The 9,985-nt window shown below is 39.8% G+C and overlaps 1 non-coding gene across 1 annotated transcript; it reads left to right on the forward strand.

The window, feature by feature from the left end:
* Positions 1-239: 239 nt before the first annotated feature.
* On the forward strand, positions 240-346 carry LOC138806601 (U6 spliceosomal RNA). The gene has a single exon (XR_011365936.1). It is a non-coding gene; the product is annotated as a U6 spliceosomal RNA (small nuclear RNA).
* Positions 347-9,985: the final 9,639 nt, after the last annotated feature.

Raw genomic sequence — 9,985 nt, forward strand, 5'->3', positions numbered from 1 at the left:
AGGAAAGAACATACTCAAGTTTTATGGCCCTAAAACTTACACAATTCAAGAGTCCTTTTTTAAAAAAAATTATAAATTTACCAAACATATATATAATTATTAATATAAATATATTGATTTTATATATATATTAATTAAAGACCTTGAAAGGGCTCTAAACAAACTTTCGTCAAGTCATATAAATGTATCTATCTCTCACTATAGGAGAGATTAGCAAATTCGTTAAGAATGAACATTTAGTGTTCGCTTCGGCAGCACATATACTAAAACTGGAACGATACAGAGAAGATTAGCATGGCCCTGCACAAGGATGACATGCAAATTTATTTAATTGTAACCTCTCTGTATGGTTTGAGGATCGAAGTCTGAGGATTGAGGTTTGAAGCCATCCTGAGCAGGAAAAGTCCATAAGACTCTTATCTCCAATTGATCACCAAAAAGCCAGAAGTGGAGCTGTGACTCCACTAGTAAAGTGCTAGCTTTCAGCACAAACGTTCAGAGACAGTGCCCAGACCATGAGTTCTGGCCCTAGAATCAGTGTACAAACATACACCCAAACACACACAGAGCTAGGCAATCTAAAGTTAAGTTAAAAAGACAGTTCACACCAAGGACAGTAATGGTGGCACTGTAGCCTTCACTGGGTACACAATGTCTAATGGACTGTAACCATTCTAGGAGTTATGGTACAAGGGGAATGTGGATAGCTCCTAGGGTCTCCAGAGGGTCATTCAATACGATGAGACCACAATGAATAACTGAAGTTATACCCAATCTCCACTTAAGGGTGCTCATAGAGTAGGGACAACTGCTGTGGTAGGGCAAATGACATGGTTCCAGAGATGATTTACATTCTACAGAGATGTGAAAATCAGCCAAAGGTTGGCTTAGGGTGAGGGGTGGGGAGATGATTTCAGCTAAATGAAATGCAGAACTTCCTAAAATATTCAGGATTCTGTCAACATTTTGAAGGCTCACTGACATTCATTCAAAGGTTGAGTAGCTCATAAAGATGTGCTAAAAGGAGACTGGCACTGATACTGCATACCTGTAATCCTAGCCACTTGGGAGGCTGAGATCTGAGGATTATAGTTCAAAGCAGCCAACCCTAGCAGGAAAGTCCACAAGACTCTGATCTCCAATTAACCAGCAAAAGCCAGAAGTGGTGGTGTGGCACCAGCCTTGAGCATCAAAGCTAACAAACAGTAACCAGGCCCTGAGTTCAAGCCCTAGTAGTGGCACATACATTCACACACACATACACACACACAAATTGCAATTAAGTGATCAGTTCACATGACCTAGAATTCTGAACCTTTTCCTCCATATTGTTTTCTCCATGTGTCGTGTCCTTGCGACCTCTCCATTGGAGAGCTTGATGGGCAGTATGCTTGCAATCCATCAGCTGAAATGTAATATGATTGACAGGTTTCAAAGAGAAAAAGTATACATGGTTTTTATTTTCCTATATTACTCCCTTTACTTTTGAAATTGAGATGGGTAATGGAGCTGATGATAGTCTAACTGTACTTCAGCATGATAATACATTTCTATTTAGGCTCCTACAGAGATCAAGGAAGGGGGATTTACAGATCACATTATCTACTATCTTCCTACAGGTGATTTACTATGGTACCCTGAAATGTGGTTGAAGTCACAAGACGGATAGTAATATTATATTGTGGTATATATCCTGTTCACATCAGGCCTTCGTAATAAAAGCCAAACAGCAATCTACAGAACCTGTCTTAAATCTGCCATCTAAGATACTGATTGTAAAATAAAATGATCAAAGCACAGGTTATCTCTATATCGCCTTCCCCTGAGAGAGCGGGATGCAAAGAACTTCCTACTTTTTATTTATTTACATCCAGGCAACAGAAACATAAATTACATTAAAATCCTCAGTGGTGTGTGAACTGAATAAAGCTAACCTAATATGTAGCTAAGTAGATTTTTTTTTAGACATCATAGAGTATAAGCTGTGTTGTTTTTTTCAATCCAGTGCACCTTTTACTACATATTGATAATCAAACAAGCTGATCAAAAAAGTAACTGATTAAGAGTGGTGGCTCATGCCTGTAATCCTAGCTACTCAAGAGGCTGAAAAATCTGAGGATTAAGGTTTGAAGCCAGTCTGAGCAGGAAACTCCATGAAATTCTTATCTCCAATTAACCAACAAAAAGCTGGAAGTAGAGCTCAAGTGATAGAGCAGCAGAGTAGGAAAAGCTAAAGGTTAGTGCCCAGGACCTGAGATCAAGCCCCAAGTACCAGCCAACAAGTTCATATACTACAATCCTGAGGAAAATAAAGTTTTATATTATTATTATTATTATTATTATTATTATTATTATTATTATTTGACACCTGAAATTTAGAATTCCTGGTTTTGTGTGGCACCAGTGGCTCACACCTGTAATCCTAGCTAATCAGAAGGCTGAGATCTGAGGATCGTGGTTCAAAGCCAGTTGGAGCAGAAAAATCCCCATGAGACTCTTCTCTCCAATTAACTACTCAAAAACTGGAAGTGGCATTGTGGCTCAAGTGACGGAGTGCTAGCCTTGAGCACAAACAGCTCAGGGACAGCATTCAGGCCAGACCCTGAGTTCAACCACCAACAACAACGAAAAGAATTCCTTATTTTATTTTTAAGTAACTTTTTCAGGGCACAATTAAAACTGACTAGCACAGATAAGTTAACACTGCAAAGAGAAGTCACAAGTGATTTTTTTTTTTGCTGGTCCTGAAGTCAGGGGCTGTCCCTGAGCTTCTTTTGCTCAAGGTTAGCACTCTATTATTTGAGTCACAGCTCTACTTCTAGCTTTTTTTTTTTTTTTTTTTTTTTTTTTTTTTTTTTTGAGTAATTTATTGAAGGTAAGAGTCTCATGAGCCAGGCATTGGTGGCTCACACTTGTAATCTTATCTACTCAGGAGGCTGAGATCTGAGGATCATGGTTCAAAGCCAGCCAAGGCAGGAAAGTCCATGAGACTCTTATCTCCAATTAACCACCAGAAAACTGGAAGTGGCGCTGTGGCTCAGGTGGTAGAATGTTCACTTTGAGCTGAAGAGCTGAGGGACAGCATCTGTGCCCAGAGTTCAAGCCCATAACCAGAAAGAAAAAAAAAATCTCATGAAATTCCCTTTTTGGGTTGGCCTTGAACCTCAATCCTCAGGTCTTAGCCTCTTGAGTAGCAAAGAGTACAGGCCTAAACCACCAGATGCACAGATTATTGTTAAGCAAACTTTGTCTTTACTGACAATTATTTAGGCCAAACTTACTTGCAAAAAGGGATATCCATTGTAGTAATTATGTTGTATAGTAGGTAGATCATCCTCTCTCTGAGCACAAACTTCATGGAATCAGGTTATTCATATAAAGCTCAAGAGAATACTTGGAGGAGATAGAAAGTCCCAATACTTTGTTCATAGGTCTACTGTCCCCCAGCTTCAGATACTTCATTCTCAGTTCTTATGCCTCATTTATTCAAATTCCTACTGTGACACTTCATCTCAGTGAACTATAATAATTTGCTATAGACATATTTATATATAGTTATAGTTGCCATGATATATAATTTGTCTTCCCAACCAGACTGTAAAATCATTTAGAAAAGAATTTTTTTCCTGGGTCTCCAGCAGGTAGCCCAGTACTTAGCACCGAATGAGAGCTCTTAAAATGCCTGGTAAAATCAAATGAATATTGAAATGATAACACATGCCGGGCACCAGTGGCTCACACCTGTAATTCTAGCTACTCAGGAGATTGAGATCTGAGGATGGTGGTTTGAAAAAAGCCCAGGCAAGAAAGTCAGTGAGACTCTTATTTCCCATGAGCCAACAAAAAGCAGAAGTGAAGTGATAGAGCACTGACCTTGAGCACAAAAGCCAAGCCAGAGAGTAATGCCTTGATTTCAAGCCTCAGTATTGGCACAAGTATACACACATACAAAGGAAATAATAACACATGACTTGAAAGAAAGAATAGGAGAAGAATCATGTGGCGTAGGAAGAGGTCAGTGCAGTCATGCTTGATTAATTGCTGTAGAAATGAGAGCTGCTATAGATAGATTAAAAGCATGGAGATTTTTGGCACCAACTCTATTGAACCAACTTCTCCCATTTGGGCTAGTCATTTCCTTAATTCTATCCATTCATTCATTCATTCATTCAACAAGTACCGATTAAGAGCCAACTATGTGGTAGGCAACCATTACTTGCTATAGAAGTACTGATTATAATGGTGGGCACTGATTACATATCTCCAAATGACACAGTGAAACACAAGATCACTGTAATTTATGACTTGTAATTTCATTACAGATAAGCCAACCTAGAGTCAAAGCTGGGTTTCAAGGTTAGCCCAGGTTAAACCATTAAACATGTTCATTTTTTCAGTTAAATATATCCTGCCACTAGCTAAATAGCCTTATTTTCCTTAATGCTCAAGGATTTATTTAAGGAAACATATGACAACACAACAAGATCTTTTTCAATCCTGCCTTGCTTCTCCAACTTTGCCAGGAAATATGCTAAGCAGTACTTACAATTATGCTAAAGTGGGCCTAGTTCTCCCAAAGAGCTTCCCATCACAATGGAAACCACTGGACAGGGTGCTTACCTTGTTCTGTACTTGATCCTCTGCTAAATGCAGAGCATATGCCTTCAATAAGTCATCCCCATTATAACATAATTAGACTTATGTAGGCTATGAAGAGATTTATTTGTCTTTTTAATCAATGATAAAGAAAAATCCTAACTAAGTATATACTTATTATAGTTTTTACTGATTCTGGGGTTTGAACTCAGGCCTGAGCTTTTTTTTTTTTTTTTTTAATTTTTGCCGGACTTGGGCTTGAACTCAGGGCCTGGGCACTGTCCGTGAGCCTCTTTGTGTTTAAGGCTAGCACTCTACCACTTGAGCCACAGTGCCACTTATGGCTTTTTCTGTTTATATGGTATTGAGGAGTTGAACCCAGGGCTTCCTGCATGCTAGGCAAGTGCTCTACCACTAAGTCACATTCCCTGCCCCTAAGCTTTTTTTTGCTCAAGGTTAGTGCTCTACCACTTGAGCCACAGTGCCACTTCCAACTTTTTCTGAGTTGTTTATTAGAGATAAGAGTCTCACGGACTTTTCTGCTCAGGCTGGCTTTGAACCATGATCCTCAGATCTCAGCCTCCTGAGTAGCTAGGATTATAGGCATGAGCCAACAGTGCCCAGCTTATATATATATATATATATATATATATATATATATATATATATATATATATATATATGTTAATATATATTAAAAACATAAAACTATCTTGTCCACTAAAATGATCACTTTGTAGGCCTTTGACTTTTTTATTTCTTCCCATTTTTATGATTTCTAGATGGGTATGATTACTCAGGAAGATGTGAATATAAAAAAATGATCATGCAATTTGGTTACAACAAGAATACACTGGGAAGCTGGTGGCTCATGTCTATAATCCTAGGTACTCAGGAGGCTGAGCTCTAAGGATCTCAATTTGAAGCCAGCCAGGGCAGGACATCCATGAGACTTTTGTCTCCAGTTGAGCATCAAAAAGAGCCAGAAGTGGAGCTTTGGTTCAAGTGGTAGAACACTAGCCTTGAGCAAAAAAAGCAAGAGATAGCACCCAAGTCTTGAGTTCAAGGCCCAGGACCAGCACCAAAATTTAATTAAGTAAGTAAGTAAGTAGAATAAAAAGGTCTTTCCCTTTGCTGTTTCTTCTTTGTGTGCATGTATGTGGGCAGGGATACTGGAGTTTGAACTCAGAGCCTGGGTACTGTCCCTTAGCTGATGTTCTACCACTTGAACCACTTCTGGTTAATTACAGATAAGAAGCTCATGGATTTTTCTTTCCCTGAGCAGGTTCAAAGCATGATCCTCAGGACTCAGTTTCCTGAGTCCTGAAGTAGGATTACAGTTGTGAGCTACTGGCTAGAGCTTTATTTTCTTCTTGTGAAAGTGACAGAAGCACCACTTTTTTTGCAGCTGGTTTAAAGCAAGCTTGCTTACATATGGGTCAATCAAAGAAGAAACACACAATTAGAAATAAGAGATCCATTTGCTTTCTACATATTGTCACCAGCACAGAACTTCCTTTCACATGGCCTTTGGGGTTCTAATGTGGCCGTTGAGACCGGCTTTAGTGTTCACCTGCATTGTTGATTCATAATTAGATAGCTCCCCATCATAGTTAGTGGCCTTAAAACAGGTTCCATCAGTGCTGTGAACATTCATTTTTATGTTTTCCTTCATGTAAATTCATTCTATTTGGTTTTGTACTTCACTTGCTCTTCTGACATTGCTGTACCCAAATCATTAGGACTGTCCTCATACCCAGAAGATCTCAGGTTTACTTTTGCAATTGCTTAACCACATGATACAGTCTTTTGTCATAAATCAGTCCATCCCTTCCATTCATCATTTTCTTATTTATCTCTGGGTTTTTCCAAAGACTATCAACATTGCTTGTTTAGGTAGGTGCTCAAAATGCCTCCCACAGTGTTCTTTTCTCTTTGTTAATACTTATCTGAACTGAAGCAGGTGCCAGTGACTCATACCTGTAATCCCAGCTACTCAGGAGGCTGAGATCTGAAGAGGCTGGTTTGAAGCCAGTCTAGCAGAAAAGTTCTTGTCTCTAATTAACCACCAAAAGATCAGAAGTAAAGCTGTGGTTCCAGTGGGTAGAGTGCCAGCCTTGAGTGAAAAAAATACTCAGGCCCTAAGTTCAAGTCCCAGTACCAACACACACACACACACACACACACACACACACACACACACACACACACACACACACACACATACACACACACACACACACACACACACACTATTTACCTAAATTTGTCCACATTTCTCCTGCCTCTCCCTGCTTGGGGTAGCTGCTTGGGGTAGCTACAAGTACCCCAACTTCTTTATCTCTTCCTCAGCAATCACTTCTGATGTGATTTTTGCCAGATATTTGTTTCTCTCTTTCTGAGAATAATTTCAGTTTTTCCATCTCATATTTCTGATTTGTTTGGCTCTTTTAAAACCATACTGCTGTTCATATCCTGGCCATTTATCAATGCTTGCAACATCTCCCAATTTAGTCTTCCCAGCAACTGTCACTGGCATTCTGCTTGTCCTCTCTCAGATGATTAATAAATACATACGATGTAAACCATGGAGACCTGCTAGGAGACAAACCCTCTGAATGGCACAGAAGGCCACTTTTGTCATTTCTTACTGATCGCCTTTTGGCCTCTCTCAGTCTGCACAGCAAGGGAAATATCAAGGTTTCTGTGAAACAAATGCATTCAGGAAAATCATACAGCATACTAAAGCTGATGTTTTCCTCCAGTCTGAATACAATGCAAATGTTTCCTATATGACACTGGTCTCTCTCTCTTTCATGGATAAACTTCAAACAATCTGACCTCACTGCATAAGGGTTTGGGATATGTAGGTCGGTTTTAGTTTACACTTTTGTTCAGTTCAGAGTTTGTAATTTCTTCTTCTTTTCCTTCTTCCATTTCCCTTCCATTTCCCTTCTGTTTCCCTTCCCTTCCTTTCCCTTCCCCTCCCCACTCCTTTTTTTTTTTTGGTGCTAGTCTCAGGGATTGAACTCAGGACCTGGGCACTATTCCTGAGCTTTTATGCTCAAGGCTAATGCTCTACAACTTGAACCACCGTCACTTTCAGCTTTTTGTAGTTCATTAGGAGATAAGAGTCTCGTGGACTTTCCTGCTCAGGCTAGTTTTGAACATTGATCTTTAGAACTTAATATCCTGAGTGGCTAGGATTTTCAATATGAGTCACCAGTGCATGGTTGTGATTAGATATTTAAGCATTGCTGTCTCTAAAGATTTTATTCCTTAACATGATGTGCTTTGGTTGTATCAAACACATCATGAGACACAGTATGCCATTTACTGGGGTATAAATAGGTCAGAACTATGTAGAACTAGGCACATAGTCTGAATGCTGTGATGTCCCTAGCCTTGAGGTCTGAGTCACCTGCAATTGCCAGATCAGAGAGTCTGCTGCACAGCTGCACTGCTGGTATTATCTTCCCCTGCTGCCCGTTCTGCCTGCTTCTCTTCTACCACTTCAAGAGTTTGTTTAAGGGTGTTTCTTTTTATTTCCCTGATGCTTTAACCCAGGGTCTGGGTGCTGTCCCTTAGCTTTTTCACTCATGGCTAGCATTCTATCAGTTGGGCCACAACTATACTTCTCAGCTTTTTGCTGGTTAATTGGAGGTAAGATTCACATAGACCTTCCCACCCTGGTTGGCTTACGAACTCAGATCTTCACATCTCAGCCTCCTGAACAGCTATGACTGCATGCATGAGCCAGCAGTGTCTGGCCAAATTAATTTTTAAAGGACTATCTCTAGAACAAATTTATTTGTAGAAGACAGCCAAGCTTCTTTATAATAGATAAAATAGTGCTCGTATCATCTATGCTTTACGTACTCCAATACCCCTCTTTTGAGAAAATAAATTCTTAAATATCAGAGATAGGTTCACCTCAACTTGCTTTGGATATGAGGTGGCTGCTTGAATACAAAGAGCTTAGAATCCTAGACTTGCAGAGTAAAAGGGACCTTAGAGATTATATTAATCCAATCCATTCGTTTTACAAATGTGCTAACTATATTCACTAACATTTTATTAAGAGTAATATGGAAGAGGAATGGAGAAAGAAAGGGTGGGCAAATACAGACATAATATTCAATGTGCATATGTGAAAATGGAACCATGTAGTGAGGAGATGGGTGGGGTTGGGACAGATGAGGGAGAATAATGGAAGAAGGGACATAGATGAAGATACTCACAAATTTCTGTTGAATTGAAATCCCTTTGTATAACTACTTAAAGATCATTTTGTAGCCAGGCGCTGGTGGCTCACGCCTGTAATCCTAGCTACTCAGGAGGCTGAGATCTGAGGATCGCAGTTCAAAGCCAGCCCGGGCAGGAGAGACCGTGAGACTCCTATCTCCAATAAACCACCAGAAAACCGGAAGTGGTGCTGTAGCTCAAGTGGTAGAGCACTCGCCTTGAGCTGAAGAGCTGAGGGACAGTGCCCAGGCCCAGAGTTCAAGCCCCACGACCGACAAAAAAAAAAAAAAGATCATTTTGTATGTGTGTGTATGTGTGTGCATGCACATGCACATGTACATGCAAGTCCTAGGGCTTGAACTCAGGGCCCTGGGCTCTATCCCTGAGCTTTTTTGCTCGATACCAATCTCTACCACTTGAGTCACACCTCTACTTCCAGAATTTTTTTTGTGTTTAATCTGTCTGCAATTAAAATTAATATATAGCAAGTACAGAATTAGGCTCGCTCATAATATTACCTTAAAGTTTAGTTAAACACAACATACACCGAAAGATTCACTTTGGGCTATGCAAGTATGCTCTTTTAATTTGGGGAATGGAATAAACTCTAGAAGGAAGTGAGGAATATTTTATAAAAATGCAAATAGGGCTGAGGATATAGCTGAGTGGTAGAGTGCTTGCCTAGCATGCATGAAGCCCTGGGTTCAATTCCTCAGTACTACAGAAAAAGCTGGAAGTGGTGCTATGGCTATGGTGCTATGGTAGAGTGCTAGCCTTGAGCAAAAGCAACTCAGGGACAGTGCCCAAGCCCTAAGTTCAAGCCCCAGGACTGGCAAAAAAAAATTAAAAAGCAAATATTTTCCCCTGTAAAACTACCCATAAACACACAGTCCTTGAACACTTCAAGATGAAGCATGAGAGACAGAGATTGTCAAAGCTGAATCATGAATATTCTGTTTATTCAAGATTATGATCTGACTATTAAAGATTATTAAGGAACTAGGGAAGAGAACTCCAAACATCCATTTAATAAGGTATTTTCAAATCTCAGGACACGAGTGATAAACTGGTTCAAAATCATAAGCTGGGCACTGATGACTCATTCCTATAATCCTAACTACTGAGCAGCCTGAGATCTGAGGAT

The sequence above is a fragment of the Dipodomys merriami genome, unplaced genomic scaffold, assembly GCF_024711535.1.
Source record: "Dipodomys merriami isolate MVZ:Mamm:240054 unplaced genomic scaffold, mDipMer1.0.p SCAF_10, whole genome shotgun sequence".
NCBI lineage: Eukaryota > Metazoa > Chordata > Mammalia > Rodentia > Heteromyidae > Dipodomys > Dipodomys merriami.